The 16,568-nt window shown below is 43.3% G+C and overlaps 1 long non-coding RNA gene across 1 annotated transcript in view; it reads right to left on the reverse strand.

The window, feature by feature from the left end:
• LOC132367810 (uncharacterized) overlaps positions 1–16,568 on the reverse strand; it is a 54,536-nt gene that overhangs the window by 37,410 nt on the left and 558 nt on the right. The window contains exon 2 of the long non-coding RNA XR_009503858.1: positions 16,147–16,188. This is a non-coding gene — a long non-coding RNA (uncharacterized LOC132367810). The remainder of the gene's footprint in view (positions 1–16,146; positions 16,189–16,568) is intronic.

The following is a 16,568-nucleotide window of genomic DNA, read 5'->3' on the forward strand; positions in this document are numbered from 1 at the left end:
ATCAGAAGCCCCCACTTCCAATTTTTTTACTCATTTGTAGGACTGTGAGCTACCTAATTTTTAAAAGCGAAGACAACTAACAACACAGATGCCAAAACAATAAGGCCAAAAAGTCTTCATGATGAATCCAAAGCTAAATAGTTAAGGAGCCCTAGAAAATGTGAAGGATGGTAACACAGGCTAGGTGGTTCTCAGACACCAGGGTAAGCTCAGCTTTATCATGGTGTCAGCCTCATTTATGGTTAAACTTAACATTAGGGCTTAAACTGAAGTTTGAACGATGAGTTGCAGACATCTACCCTGATACTCAGGTGAATTCCTTTCAAAATTTGTTGTGGTTACTTGACGTCTTAGGTTTCAAAGTTTGTCTTTCCCTAAAAATTTTAAGGCACTTGTTAAATACTCCTTTTTTTCCAGCAGAGAAGTTTTTTTCTCCTCCTAGTCTCCTATTGCCTCCCATCCAGAAGTTGCTTCAAGGGCTCAGCGTGAGGGATTGTGTTGACTTCCCGTGGAGTGGGGGGCACAGGTCTAACTCCATAACATCCTCGCTATGGTTTAACTCGGTGACACCCTTCCCGTGGGCTCCTCACCCTGACACACAGACAAAAGGGGGGACCTCCCAGAAGAGCAGTTAGGGTGGCTCTGGCAAAGAAAACAAGGGCAGCGAGCTGGACTTAGCCTCCCACCGTTCAGCACCAGCCTCGCCCTGAAAAGATGATAAGGCGGGTCCTGACTGCAAGTACGGCGGCTGCTAACCAGACAATAATTAACCCTGCACCCTTGTCTCTTCCATGAGCAGGTGTGGTGGGCAGTTGAGAGGACACAGGGAAGCAGCAAGGTGATGTGGGAGAGGAATCAGGGAAACAGTTGAGGCTGTTAGAACTATCCAGGTGTTAGAGTTGGGATCTAACGTAGATGGGTGGGAGGCATGGCCAAAGAAGTATGACAGGATGGCAGGAATTCTGACGTGAGGGTATGCATGCATTTGAAAAATTATGTTTAACATTATAACATTGTATGTTTGAGAAACATCTTAAAAAGGAGTACATGAATACCTTGCTCAGAAATTTCTTGAGTGAAAAATCAGAAGTTACAAAAGGTTGAGAAGCACTGCTTTAGAGAGAACCTGTGTACTTAATTAAAAACACCTAAAACCCTTTGATTCAAATCTGCCATAATTGATTACATTTGCCTGCTCTTAATTCTCTAGTATAATAGAAAAATTTATAACACATCATTTTAAATACCACAACATTGCTTTAAAAAAAAAAAAGTTAAACACCCCGCCCCCAGGTCTGAGCGTTGGGGGCAAGTGAATAAATGAAGTGGCAATTAAAGGGGAATCCGGTGGCAGCTTTGTTTTCTAATTTCTTTTAACAGAATGGGCCATTAGTTTGTATTTCTACCCAGTCCCTCTCAACCCTGCTGCTCTTAAGTGCTATTTATTTTTTTTGCTTTTAGTTCCTTCGGACCCTCTTGAGTGAGCCTCAGCCCATCCACGACTGAAATCTTCAGCAGCAAGGACTTGGTGCCCACCAGAGGCTCTTCAGCTTTAGTTTGCTCAATAATCATCCAGCAAGGTTGTTAAAGATGGGCGTTTTTCACCCCACCCTGTCCCCATCCCCACCACCAGGGCTAAAGGAGGAACTAATAGCCTTTACCACCAGAAAAACAAAATTCCAGGGCCACCAGGATGACCAAATCCCACATCTCTGAGATCCCTGGCAGCCCTCCCTCGTCCATCCCAAAGTCCACATTTAAAATCTTCTCTTCCACCACCTCCTCCTCCTCTTCTCCCCAGAGGAAAACAAACAAAAGACAGAAAAGGACGCGCCACTGAGTCCTTCCCAGCGGACACTCCCAGGAGAGGGCCCTTGGTTAATTAAACCACCGCTCTCAGAGGTTCTCATCAAGCAAAAGAGAAAGTTCTCTGTCTTTAAAACTCTCCGGGAAGTCCAGGGTAACATTTCCTCTCGGAAAGCTCTCCGCCACGATTTTCCCAGGGCTGCACTTGAGTGAAACCCCCAAAGGAAATTACCACTTAAACGAGGCAGGATGTGCCGGCTGCTTGTTCGGCCTCTGCCGCGCACGCCGCCCGGCAGGCAGCGCAAGCGGCTAACGAGCCAGGCGAGGGGCGCCCGGGCTGCGCGGGGCGGGGGCGGGGGCGGGGGCGGCGCCGGCGTGCGGGGTTTCAGGGGCCAGGTGCGCGCACACCGGGGTGAGCCCGGTGAGCACGCGGGGGAAGACAGGCCTCCGGAGGCCACTGGGGAAACTGACGCTGCGAAGCAAAGCCATCTGCTCCTTTCCTGCCAGGTCCTTCGCTGCCCTACCCCACCTCTGTCAGGTTGGGGGTCGGGGGGCGACAGAAAATGATGGGCCTGCTTTGGGGCCCTGTCAGCCCATCTTGGAACCTCCCAAGCTAAGTGCAGAGGCCTCCATAGAGCCAGAGTGTAGGCTCCGTGAAAGCAAGAACAAGATCTATTTTGCTTTGCTTTTTTCTCCTTTTTTTAAAGATATAATTCAAATACCATAAAATTCACCCTTTTAAAGTATAGCATTCAATGATTTTTAGTGTGTTCAGGAGGATGAGTAACCATCTAATTCCAGAGTATTTTCATCACCCCAGAAAGAAACCCTTCTTCCCATTAGTAGTCACTCCCCAATCTCTCCTCCCCAGACAACTAGTCTACTTTCTCTCTCCATGGAATTGCCTATTCTGGGGGTTTCATATAAATGGAATCATGCTCTATGTGGCTTTTGCATCCGGCTTCTTTCACTCAGTATACTATTTTCAAGATTCATCCACGTTGTAGCATGTGTTAGTACTTCATTCCTTTTTATTGTGGAATAATATCACTGGGTGGATTTACCACATTTTGTTTATTCATTAGTTGAGGAACATTTGGGTTGTTTCTACTTCTTGCCTATTAAGAATGTACCTGAATCTTCATATACAAGTGTTTAAAGGAACATATGTTTTTGTTTCTTTTGAGTATACTTAGGAGTGGACTTGCTGGGTCCTATAGCAGCTCTATGCTGAACTTTTTGAAAGGATCTGTTTTTATCCACTGCTGCAGTTCCCAGTTGATAGCCTAGCTCCTGGCACATTTCTTTGACAAGTGGATGAATAGAGTTAAATAAAGAAATTAGGACTCAAGTGCGATTATGAGTTTTTGAACGTGAAAGCATTTTATACCCTATTAAGGGCAACACAAATGGGATCTACTGTTATTCTTAAGTAATGAAGAATAAAGAAGTTCCTAATCTGGGACCTATGGAAGAGCTACAAGAGGGTAGGGAATCCTCAAAAATTGTCTATAGAATTGTTTGAGTACATACAGATGTAGTGTTGCCTTCAGATCAAACAAGAGGAGTGTCTAGGTGTGCCCTGCTCTGGCTTTGCCCCTCTCAACAGGACATGGTGCTGGAAACCAAGGGAACGTGCCCACTATAAGCCGGCCCCCTCCTTTTGTGATGCAAGTTTCTGCTCTTAAACCCTGGACATCCCAGCCTAAAGAGCCCAAGCTTCTTCCCCAGGTCCATCCTCCTGAGGATAACCCATGCCACTCTGCTTAAAGGACGGCTGTAGACAGAGGTGGAACCTGCAGGGTAGGATTTTATAGCACAGGTGCCCAAGTGGCCCTCTCACAGGGTGGGATAGCACCAGTGATGGAAAGAAGCGGGGAGGGCAAGCTGTGGGCTGAAGTTTAGCAGCTGAGGGATGAGGCCCAGCTCCACTCCCAGCCACTACTTTCCAGTGAGAAATGACAAGAAGTCCAAGAATTCTAAATATGAACCTGGCCTTCCAATTTGGATTCCTTTGAAGAGCTCCAAAAGGGTGATAGCATCTTTGACATTATGGGCAGAGTAGGACTGAGTGGGATGAGGAAAACCCTGTGGCATATGGTACATGGGCCTGCATTTCCCTTTGTGCTCTGTCCCAGGTCTTTCTTGTGAGTGTTGCAGGGGACCAGTGCACCTGGATATTTTTTCAAGATGGTATATAGCTGTCAGATTCTCAAAAGGCCTCAGGAAGTCTGAACCACAATGAAAAGAATTGAAAACTAAAGGGAACACCAGAAAAGAAGTCAGAAGTTCTGAGTTTCAGCCCTTATTTCTCCACATGCAAGCTAGATTGAGAACTCCTGAGCCAGATGGTCTTTGAAAAGACTCTGGGGGCAAAGTGTATGATATGTGAGTTTTCGAAAATCATTTGTCTTTAGCCTTTTTCAAACCAATTTGGCAGAATGTATCAAAACTTCCAAAATGAGGTATGCTATTGGCTTGCTCAGAGGCAGTGGGCATCCTGGTCTCCCTGCTGCAGAAGCCCAGCAATGGAAAGAATCCCAAACCAGGGCAGCAAAAAGGTCTCTTTGGTGTCAGGCTAAGGCACTTGGAGTTAACCTTGCTGATGGGGAGACCTGTTGAGTTTTGAGAAGAGAAGTGGTTCAATGAAAGCATTACTTGGGGGAAGGATCAAAATAGAATCAATGAGGTAAGATGATATAGAAAGAGGCTGAGGCTGTTGGGGTACCAAAGGAACCCTATTACAGAACAGCATTTCCTCAACTGTGTTCCTTGTTTTTCTAATGATCTGAGACATGTTAATAGGCGTTTCCTATTGTTGTCCAATAATCTAAGGACATGCTGAGTTAGAAAGTGAGGTTTTCATTACGTGATTCCCAGGACCTCTAATAGAGTTCTACTCAGCACAGTATTTTCCCTTTATTAATTGCCCATGACACTCCCCATCAATGCCTCTCACTCCCTCATAGTTCACTACTAATGGTGAAGAGCATGGGCTGGGATGTGCAGTGGATACAAACGCTGCTGCTGCCACTAAAGATGACTTCGTAAATCACATATGTTAGGTTAGAATACCTTCATCTCTTTAGGACTTGGAACTGCCACCCACGGACAGCTGTTATAAAGTTCTTGACCTAGAGCAAAAATCTACATTTTTCTTTTCTATACCTTTAAATTTAAAAAAATTTTCACTCAAACTAAGTCTTGGGGATACAAAAGTAAAAGACATCAACTGCTGCTACCTAGTTGGGGGGACAGATAACTGGTCAGACACTGACCACCCTTAAGAGAGGCAGACCCAGAAACTTCACCAAGATCACCCAGAAAAGACATTTACCCTTACTTTGGGGACTTAGGGATTACCCTCGAGGAGAGGGGATACCTAAGTCACACCTTGAAGGATTAGCCAGAGACTCCCCAGAATGAAAAAGAGAAGAAGAAAGTCTGTGCAGAGCCTTGAGGTATGAGAACTGGGGAAGGGTGAGCAGTTCTTTGCTGTCAGAGAATGGACTAGAGGTCAGGAAGTTAGAAAGATGGCACTGGTCAAGTACCAAGTCCCGAAGCATTACAACATGAAGCGCTGTGTGTGGCTAGGTTAAAGAATTTAAGAAACCTATGGTAGAGTTTTTAACTAAGAACTAACATACTAGACTTATATTTTAGAAAGGTCATTCTAAGTCTTTAAGTCTCTATTTCCTCCCTATTAAGTGAGAATCACACTGCTTCCGAGGGCTAGCTGCCCAATACGCATAGATGCCAACACTCTGGCACAAGCTTTTTGAGAAAAGAAAGAGCTTTATCGAGAGGTCGACCGGCAAAGAGACAGACGACAAGACTCTCAACCTGTCTCCCCACCCAGCACTCCGGGCGGAATTTAAGGGGTTGGGGCAGAAGCTGATTGGCTAGTCTCAAATCAGTAATCAAGCTACTCATGCTGCTGGAAGACAGATTTTCCTTATTGAAGGACTTAATGCTTTGTAAACGGCTCAGGTGACGACATTTCTATCCTTTGAGTTCTGTAGGCTGAAGATTCTTGGTTGGGGGTCGGGGGCGCCGCTGTCTTGCAAATGCTTAGTGCTGTCTGTAAAATAACTCCAGATTTCACTAATCAACAAGTTATTTAAAGAGCCAAACCACTTTAAGCTGGCCAATGTTTTACATGCTGTTTCAAGACCTACCTTATAGAAGTGTTCTGAAGATTAAATGAAATTACTCCAATGCATTGAGCACTCGGTGCACTTAGTTTTGATGAGTAAAATTATTATAAACCCTAGTTCTCATTGCAGTCTTCTGATTGGAACATAAGTACAAAACACATTGGGGTAGGGAGGGGGTCAGATGAAGAGTGGATTCAGTGACTCTCTCAAGGTCACTCAGCTATCAAAGGTGTGAGCCAGGACTGTCTGGCTTTAAAGCTCATGCTTTTTGCTTCCTACCCTGACCAGAAACTTCTCCTTCCATCTTTTAAAACTTTAGTTCTGCGTTAAGAACATCATTTCAGAATCCCCTAGAAACCACGCTGGCTTTTCAGACAGACACTAACAATTACCTTTTAAGAGAAAAGCTTCTAGATCTCCATGCCTTAACCCAAACTCTCAGTGTGCCACGGCTTTTCAACTTAGAAGGTATCAGTGGTTTGGAAAGAGCTAGAACCCGCTTCCCTGGGGGAGAAAAGCCTGGCCATGCCTCTGCGAGTCTCTCATCACAGCCTCACTTTTTCAGTGTAACCAGCTCCTCGGAGTCCCCATGACAGCTTCTGAGGGCGCTGGCACGGGCCAGCTCCAGGGAGAGCAGGGATTCTCTGCTCCCAGCCCGGGCAGCAGCCCCTTCCTTGTGGAGCTCAGAAGTGGCCCATTCTTTGTGAGCTCCAGCAGCACTGAGCAAGGCGGAGGGTTTGGCTTGGTTTGATTCCTTACTGAGCTCAGCACCATTGGACTTTTCAGAAGATATTCTTGAGTTTCAGTTCACACCCCATTGGATTTCACTTCAACCTGAAAACTCACAGGGAAGGTCAGCTGAAACAACTGAGTTTGGGCGGCTCTCCCCTCAGAGCCATAAATCACACTGCTGCCACCGAGAAAAGGAAGAGGGGAACTGAGAAACTTGGCCTATCCTGATCTCATTTGCCCCAAGTGTATGTGAGGGTTGTGAGGGGGAAGTTGGAAAGGGCAGGCATTTTCATTCCACACCTGCTTAGGTTTTCATTATGAAATGTTTCCATCACGGCGCTGAGGTGTGTTTCCTTAAAACTAGATTCTGCCTGATGTGAATAGGCTGCCAATACAGGCCTAAATGAATAATAATAAATGATAACCACTTAGATGCACTTTATATGGGCCAAAATACTGCACTAAGTCCTTGATTTTCATTATTCCATGTGATCCTCAAAATAAAACCCCATGAGGTAGGTACCACTGTTATCACCATTTTATAGAGGAGGAAACTAGACTTAGCTAGAAACTTGGCAGAGCTGGGATGTAAACCCAGGCAAGAGACCATCACCACTCAGACTGCACAGGGAATTTTCTGGCCAGAGGCCCAGGGAACCCCCTCTTTAGCAGATTGGAAGCAGGGGACGGGGTGGCCATGGGGCAGGATTCCCTCACCAGGGTGGAGCTGGAGGTGCTGATGAAGGCCACCTGCTAAGGTCCTTTCTGACTCGATGCCTCCCTGGTGCTCTGGCAGGTCCAACTGGAAGAGAGGAAGGACTCTGTCCCTCTTCTGCAGCATGGAAGCCCACCCCACTGGGGACTCGTCCCGGAGTCTCCCCCACTCTTGCTCTCTGTGAGCAGAAATCTCATTAACATTAATGGGAGTCGCCCCTCTGCCTCAAGGGGGACATAGACTTCTAATTGCTGCAAAAGGAGGCCTGGGAGACCTCACCCCCACTACCACCCCCCTCCCAGTCCTATGAATCCTTTCCCACCACCCTCCACTGGGGCAGCAAAGGCCTGGCAGCTGCTCTCCCCAGCTTTTGAAGGCCCGCAATTCAGCATTTGATTTGGTTCCTCAGATTATTAAGTCATTTACCAAATAAAACTCATGTGCTCTTTAGAATGTCCTTTTTCAAAAATCTATCACAGCAGCTTGTTTCCTCCAGCCCCCTCTGAATTCCTTTCTGGGTGCCTATGGTGAAAGGCCAATTCCAGTGCAGTATGGAGACACGGCGGGTCTGGGGTCGGTTTGGTCTGCATTCCCTCAACAGAATCTTTTTTTTTTTTTTTTTTCAATCCCCATCACAAGATTATAATATTCTGATTCACACGGTCTGAAGCTGTTTTCTTTTTTTTTGTAATACCTGCATGAAGAGCGCTACTCCCGCTCTTCCCTCCCCCTCCCCCAAGTTATGCAGAGCAGAGCATAGGCCCATTCTGAGACAGGGACACCTGGCCGGGGATTGGGTGACAACTGAAAGGAACTGTGCGAAGGATCTGGAGCGAATGCTTGCGTTGGGCGCGGGACAGCCAGGGTCATCGCAAGAGCCCTGTGTGCGCCCAGCCCACGCGGCCCGAAACGGGGCCAGGCCGGCTCTCCTAGAACGGAGGTGCTGAAAAGCCAACCACGACGTAACTACAGCGGAGGGAAAGCAAGAGAGAAAATGGTGAAGTCAAACAAAGAGGCAGGAAGAAAAAGCAGAGAAACAAAAGTGTTTCTCCCCCTGCAGGGTGAAAGGAGCCGCCGCCGGAGCCCCAACTCAGTCCCCTCTTGCCATCTAGTGGCCATGATGCGTGACTGCAGCGCAGGCTGCTGCGGGCGATCTTGATGCCGGGTGGTGCCGGGAGACGGCTGTCTCCTGGTCCCCAGAGAAGACGTACCCAGCAGGGAAAAGGCTAACTTAAGCCAAATTCAAGGCCAGGAGAGCAGACCCTTCTTCGTGGAAGGGCTTGTTTGTTTAGATTCGAAGTACTGTGCAGTTAAAGAACAGATGTGTGTCTCGCTCAATCTGCAGGTTAAGGGAGGTTGGGATTGGAAATTTCCCAGCCCTGAGCAATTTCTTTAAAAGGATTCACATGTGCAGCACACATTTAAATCTCCCTCAGGGAAAGCCGGTTCTCTAGTAATAAAGACTATTCTTCCATTTTCCGACGCTATCCAGAAGCCAAATATTCTTAAGTTTTGAAGCGGATGGAGCAAGGATGACGTTACATGGCTTCGTCGGCTGGAATCCACTCCCTAATGGGGGAACCCCAAGTTTTACCCTCATCTAATAATTAGCTTTCCTTTGAAAAATACATAATGCAGGACCTGGCCATTTTTTTCTCCTCAAGATTTTACCCATTTCCAAACACAAAATATTTGAGGTTTCCGATGATAAAAATCTTGGTACTAGCGTTCACTGATGAAGTAATATTATAAAATGTAGAGCTTCTCAGCAGTGAGAACTAAGATATTATGAATTAAATACATATGCACATAGTTAAACTTTTATATGTATACCCATATGTGTACCCTGAATGATTGTTTGCTACAGACTTTGATATCTGTCCATGCCAAAAATTCTTACGTGTGTTAGATTCTAAGACAGTACAACAAAAAGTATATACAGCCTCTCAAAATTCCGCTTCTCTGTGCCTATGTATACACAGGATGAACAATTGTAGACCTAAGCAGCCGTCTGCTTTCTCTAGGCTCTTCTGTGTTCTTTCCTGATCACTATAAATGTATACACTTTTGACACTGACAGATAAAAGGTGCAGCCTAGATCTCTCTCCATACGGAGAAGGTCCATGGTGTTTGTTCCACAGCACATCCCAGTGCAGATCTGGGAGGTCCTTGACCATTCTGGGGGTGATAATGTATGCTCCTTTATGTGAGGCAAGCTATACTTTACTTAGGTACTGAAGACCGAGGGTCTAAGGGTCCTAGAGAAACTTCCAGTTAGAGATGCATTGGCTTGCTCGGGGGCCAAAGGCCCTGTGGTAATTGACTCCACTTGAAGCCTGACCTCCAGAGCACTTAGCATGGCATAGTCAGACAAGCTGGCTTGGTTCTGTCTGTACTGAATTCAAAGGGCTGATTCTTCGCTTTAAGAGCCAAATGAGCTCAAGGATGGCAATTACAGGGAAGACAATAGACCCTCATGGAGATAGGAGAGAAGGAAGATGTTAAGGAGTTTGGCAGTCGCTTTGGTTAAGAAGTTATTTCACTTTGTTTTGTGTTTTACCCTCAGAGATTTCATCTTCTTTTCTCCTCATGTATTCACCCAGGGCCTAACCTTAGGAAATTAACTTCTGCAGGTAATGAAAAGTATTTATCTTGAGGCAAATGGCATGTGATCTCTGTGGGCTCTTAGGTAGGAATCAGTTGGGAAAAGAACAATTTTCTGAAGCAGCAATGCCTGTGATAGATGATTAGATTCACAATAGCATTTAATATGGGCTCTTATAAATCCATCTTCCAAAATTTCAGCCCCAAACTGGATGCTAATAGAATCTGCTACAGCATGACCCTTGAACTCAGCAAAGACAGGTGAGTCACTCCCTCTCCCACTCTCCTCCCAGGTGCCCCAGATCACTGATAAAATCCGAGTTAACAAGGAAGGTGCCCTGAGCAGCTTCTGCTGGGAAGATGTCTGGAAGCACTTAGCTTCCTACCACCAATGTACACAGCTAACTAAAGCAGTGATGGAGACTTGATCAAGACAATATTCTAGAAGCCATAAGGGGGCATAAGCCATGGAGACAGGAGGAGCAGGGAGCAAGGCAACTGGTAATGGCAAGAGAACTGAGTGGCAGAGTCCCGGGAAAGAGGCCATAATGGCAGAGCTCTTGAGAAGGCAGCAACTGACTTGTGAGGGTGTCAGATGACACAAAAACACAGCCACTCTAAATGACCTTTCACATCTCAGTTCAGCTGGCTGAGAGGATGCACTGGCCACTCTTTGCCATTTGTTTCCTCACCCCTCGGCAAATAGCTCAACAATAACCCCCACCACCTGAGCGTACTGGGTGTGTCGCCCATTCCGTAAAGAAACAGGGATGATTGTGGCACAACAAAATGAGCAAAATGTCACTTCTTTTTGTTCATGACCCTTGCCACCCACTTCCCTTTAGAAATGATCCCGACTCTCTATTAATTTGTCTCTGGGGCGGGGGGATGTTTAGCAGATTGAATTCTCCAAAGGTGCCCACAACAATATTTCTCATCCCACTTGTCCTTCTACAATATGACCTTGTCATTCTGCCATGGATGTGTTTGGGCTTGTGACTGCTTCAAACAAGAGAACAGGAGAATTGATCCTTGTGTGGCTTCCAACGTTGAGTAATAAATGACAAAGGACACACCTCTTGATGTGTGGCCAGGTGATAGGGAGGGTAAAGAGCCACGTCAAGGACAGTTCCAAGAGGGATGCCCATTTTTCCTCATCGTGGCTAGGGTACCATATCTCCTCCAGTCTAAGATGTTACATATGTAAGAAGGATCATCAATTCAATGAAGGCATTTAGGAAACAGAAGAACCACCACTACCATGTTAAATGTGCCATCTATTATATGATGCATAAGAAACATTAAAATAGGAGACAAATGCACAAAATGCAAAGAAATATAGTAAGTCCTTCAGCATGTCTGGACGCTTTTCAGTACGGTCTGAAAGTACAGGGAAGGAAGGTTTCTGGATTTTATAAACCCCTGATTTCACTTGTATGTGCAAGCAGGACAGATTTATCTCCTAGGCACAGTGCCTATGGCCCACGATACATCTAGGACTCTACAAAAATATTCTGATTTCTTTTTAAGTCAAAAGAAAAAAAATTAACTTTTAGGCTGAATAAAATGTTTTAATATAAAATAGGAATATATTCATTTTTATACCAGCACACTCATAAAATATAATTTTTAATATGTAATCTATTCAATTTAAATACTTATAGTAAATATTTAAAATTTAATATTTAACGTGTTTTATCTAGGAAAGTCACTGAGCAGCTGCGTTGTCTTGATCACCTGCTAAAGAGCGTCCGACATGTACAAGCTTCACTTTTCACCCTCTCAATACCCAGATCGCAGAAGGGATTTTTTTTCCGCTCAGTACTTCCCTGTTTGGAGTCTAGATGGCCCCACTGCTCTAAAGTTAGCTGCGTGAAGTTCTATGATTTACAAGGACTGTCCTATGCCTCCTGTGGAGCAGGCGGAAGTTACTTTTTGGTGGCGATAGGATTCTGCGTGCCCCGCTGGAGGCAGGCCTGGGATTTTTCATGGCTGTCAGCCTTTTAAACCCTCAGTCCCCAAAGATAATCCATGGAGAGTAAAACCTGGCCATTTTAAGCTATACTTGAATTACTGAGCATGCCAAGCCTGCATGAAAATTTTAAATGTCTAGGAAAATAAATAGGGTGCATAAAAAGATTTTATTGAAGTTCTCCAAATCGGAAAAAAACAGTAAATGGCTGCATTTTTTTTTTTTTAAGCATCAGAGGAAGTCCCTGCAATTCATTAAGAGATCTCTTGGCTCCCCTGAAAATAATGGACTCAAATAGTTAGGGACAAACTGGCAGGAAAAAATACAACTCCCTGAAGCTATTTCATACTTAGGGAGATAGCTTATAAAATTTTTTAGTGAAACACTAAATTTTCCACTTCCAGAATTCTTGGCCTAGTCTTTTAGACTAGATGATTGCTCATGAAACCACGGAAATGGTCTGAATCATTCAACTCTATTTTCTCTAGCTGCTTGGGATGGACATACATGCAAATGTGTGTGAAGAGAAGCAGACGAAGCAAGGTGTGTTCTAAGAGCTTAAACCCCTACTCAGAGCATTCTTGGGACAGGAGGATCATTTCTTATATATCTGCTTTTAATTTGTGTCTTAACATCCACAGAGGCTTCTTAACCATTGTCTTCCATCTTGGCCACTATGATTTACTCCAATAATATAAACTTCAAATTCCATATAAATAATAGACGTGTTTTCTGTAATGTGAGTTACCAGCAAGATTCGGGACCTCTTGCCTGAGAAGTAGCACAGATGGAGGCTAAAGGGACAAGGCAGGAGTAGGAAGCAGCCTTGTACCATAGAGTTCCCTGTTGAGATGTGTGCCCAAGCACTGTGTTATCTTTGGGAAAAAATAAGAATCAACTAAACTTTCTCAAAATGTGCTCAGGTGAGAGGTCTAAATACTCACAAACTGATGATTACATACTTATGTGTGTGATGGAAAATGAACTTTATTTTCCAATTGAGGTGAGATTACTCAGTATTGCACATGGCATGGTAAGTTCTAAGTCCTTAGTAAAGATATTAAAACTATGAAAAGGTGTTTAAGTCAGTAAATGAAAGTGAGGGGAACACAGGTGAATGGTCTTTGTTTACCACAGGTGCACTGCTGGGAGTGGGTTGACAATTTACTTTGAAGCCCTAAATAGTAAATATGAATAAACAGCACATATATTGTGTCAACCCTATTGTAAGTTTGTTACCTGCATTGATTGACCCACTTAATCCTCACAACAACCCTATGAGGTTAGCTTCTACTATTATGCCCTTTTTACAGATGAGGAAACCGAGGCACAGAAAGGTTCAATAACTTGCCCAAATCCCATGTGCGCCATTTTCACTGCTCTCTTTAAGCACGTTCCTGTCCTTCCATTCTATTTTCAAATAGAGACTACATCAATAAAAGGCAAATGACAATGTCTAAGTTTTAGATTAAGCGATGTATTACCATCACCTTCCAAAGCACAATAAAGTAGAACACTCTAAAAGTAATTATATAAAGAGGGCTGGGAATCCCACTCTGATTGTTCTCTAAGTGCCTCTCATTGGGCCTGTTTGCCAAATGAGCTGAACTCCACTGGAAGCAAACAGAAGCCAATACTAGTCTTTCGAATAACTACCCCCACTCACTCTGCTCTGTGAAATTGTTCCACTTGATACATGCTTGGATAGGTTCCACAGCTTTCTAGGCACTTTCTGGTGAGAAAAGTTCTCCGGCAAGTGTTAAATAATTAAATCCCAATCAGTGTAATATCAAAACTGCAACCTTCCTTTAATTCAATCTCCCCACCTCCACCCTTCCTCTCCCCACCACAGCCCCCAACACTGGCCTATCTCAGGCAAAGAGAGGCATGGGTGACTTTTCATCCTGTTCAAGGTTCAGGTCCTAGGTAAGGGAAGACTTCAATGATCTTACTTGCTTGGGACATTGTACTCTGACAGCAGGACCTCCTGTGTGGTGCTTGTACCATAGTTGGCCTCTTTTTCACTGGGCTTTGGTGGTCTCCTTGGCCTTCTCTCTGCTGGGAAGGGCAGTTTCCCTGAGACAGACAATTCCGTCTATGGCTGGCAGGTTGACTGCTCCCAGTCTTTGGGCTTCTGTTGGACCACCTGTGGCTGGGTCTCTTTGCCCCTTGTTTCATATGGTGCCCTTGGTGAATGCCTTTAAGATGGCTCACAATGGGGCCTGTTTAAGGCATCCACAACTAAACTCTGGGGAAACACACCCATTGGCAGCAGGTAGGCAGGCAGCATCAACCTGCATCTCACCCTTGCATTCCCCACAGTCCAAACAGTGACATGGGTGAGTAGGAGGTGAAAAACCCAAGGTGTGGGAATGGAGAGGGGCAAGTGTCACAGAGGAGCAAGAGAGAGGAAATCACACCGAATGAATCTAAAACCCACAAACTATTCCAGAGCACAAAAAAGGACAGAATGCTTCCCTTTGTTTTATAAAGCCAGAATAAACAGAATATCTAAACATAACACAAATAACACCAAACAACAAGAAACACTCCAGGTCAATCTTACTTATGAATATAGACACAAAAAATCCTAAACACTAACAAATACAATTCAGCAGTATATTAAATAAATGATATACCAGAATCAAATAAAATATTTCCCAGGAATGTAAAGATGGCTTAGTATTAGGAAATCAGTCTATGTATGTGTTTATATATATAGTTGTTGGAACAGATGTACAGTTATTTCAAAGGATAATGACAAGATAGTAATAAAGTTCAATCCTGATTCCTTATTTTAAAATATATATATATTTTAGCAAACCAGGAATGTAAGGATCTTTCCTTAACATGAGGAAGAATATTTAACTTAAACCAACAGCCAGTCATTTTAACAGCAAAGCAAGAACTAGAGGCATTCCCATTAGCAACAGGAATAAGATGAAGATTCCTTCTGTTCCCATTATTATGTACAGGCATACCTTGTTTTATTGCACTTATTGTGCTTCACGGATACTATGTTTCTTACAAAATTAAGGTTTATGGTAACCCTGCACCAAGCAAGTCTAACAGCACCATCTTCCAATAGCATTTGCTCACTTTGCATCTGTGTCACATTTTGCTAATTCTCTCAATATTCCACTTTTTCATTGTTATTTTGTTTGTTATGGTGATCTGTGATCAGTGATCTTTGATACTACTGCTACAACTTACTAAAGGCTCAGATGATGGTTAGCATTTTTTAGCAATAAAGTATTTTTTAATTAAGGTACGTGCTTTTTTTATACATAATGCTATTGCACACTTAACAGACTACACTATAGTTATTTTATACAAAATTACTTTTATATATACTGGGAAACCAAAATGTTTGTGTGACTCACTTTATTGCCATATTTGCTTTATTGTGGTGGTCTGGAACCAAACCTGCAATATCTCCAAGGTATGCCTGTAATAATATCTTTAAACAGTGCATTAATATTTGAAAAAGAAAAGAGATATAATTATTTTAAGTGAAGAGATGACATAATGACTACACGCAAATAAGTATCACATCCTATAACCTTAAAACTCCAAAGCATCTACTGAAAAACCGTCAAGATTTGATACAAATTTGATACTTGAGACAGGAACATAAATTAAAATATTGATTATCAGTGAGAATATATTTTAAATAGAAAAACAGCAAAAAGTCCTACTCACTATTTTAACAACAAGGCACACAAAAACCCTAGGGATAAGCTTATGTGCATGAGCTATATGAAAAAAATCACAAAACCTGCTCATGGGACATAAAAGTAGAGAGATATATGATGTTGCTGGATGGGAAAATGAATGTTGTAAAAATGTCAAATTAATTTATATGTCTAAATGCAATCCAAATCCAAATCTCAATGAGATTTTAATAATATTCGACAGTGTAATGATAAAAGTCACCTATAGGCAAAATGCACATGAAATGCCAAAAAGACCACGAAAAGAAAGAATAATCAATGAACATCAGCCCTACCAGAAATAAAATTTAAGGCCATAATAAATAAAATAGCATGGCTGAAATTTTAGGAAAAAATTAAATTAGATCTTTCCTAAGGGTAACACTAAAGTAAACTCCAGGTGGCTAAGTGAGCGCAAAACCCCAAAGTAGACAGAGAAACCAGTACCTTTGTCGTTCCTTTGCGAATAGGACATTCCAAAACCAAAAGCTGTTGAAGGAAATACAAAAAGGAAAACTTAGAAGATTTAATGGAAAGGAAAATGTGAAATTTCTGTAAGTCAAAGAATATAATTATCAGAACTAAATGAAGACCTCTCCCCTCCCCCTCAACAAAACTGAGAAGAAAATTTGCTACAAGTAAGACAGACAAGGTATTTGTATCTATCCATAATGAACTCAGAATTCATACACTTCATTAGAAAACATACTAAAATCTTCACAGAATAGTGGATATAAGATATAAACAGTCCGAGGAACTCCAATAAAACAGAGAGAAAACTCAACTTAAGTATTAATTTTTAAAAGGCTGAAAAAACATACTATCATCCCACCAAACTAGCTAATGCTAAAAACTGATACCATTCAGTG

This window comes from Balaenoptera ricei, chromosome 6 (genome assembly GCF_028023285.1).
Source record: "Balaenoptera ricei isolate mBalRic1 chromosome 6, mBalRic1.hap2, whole genome shotgun sequence".
NCBI lineage: Eukaryota > Metazoa > Chordata > Mammalia > Artiodactyla > Balaenopteridae > Balaenoptera > Balaenoptera ricei.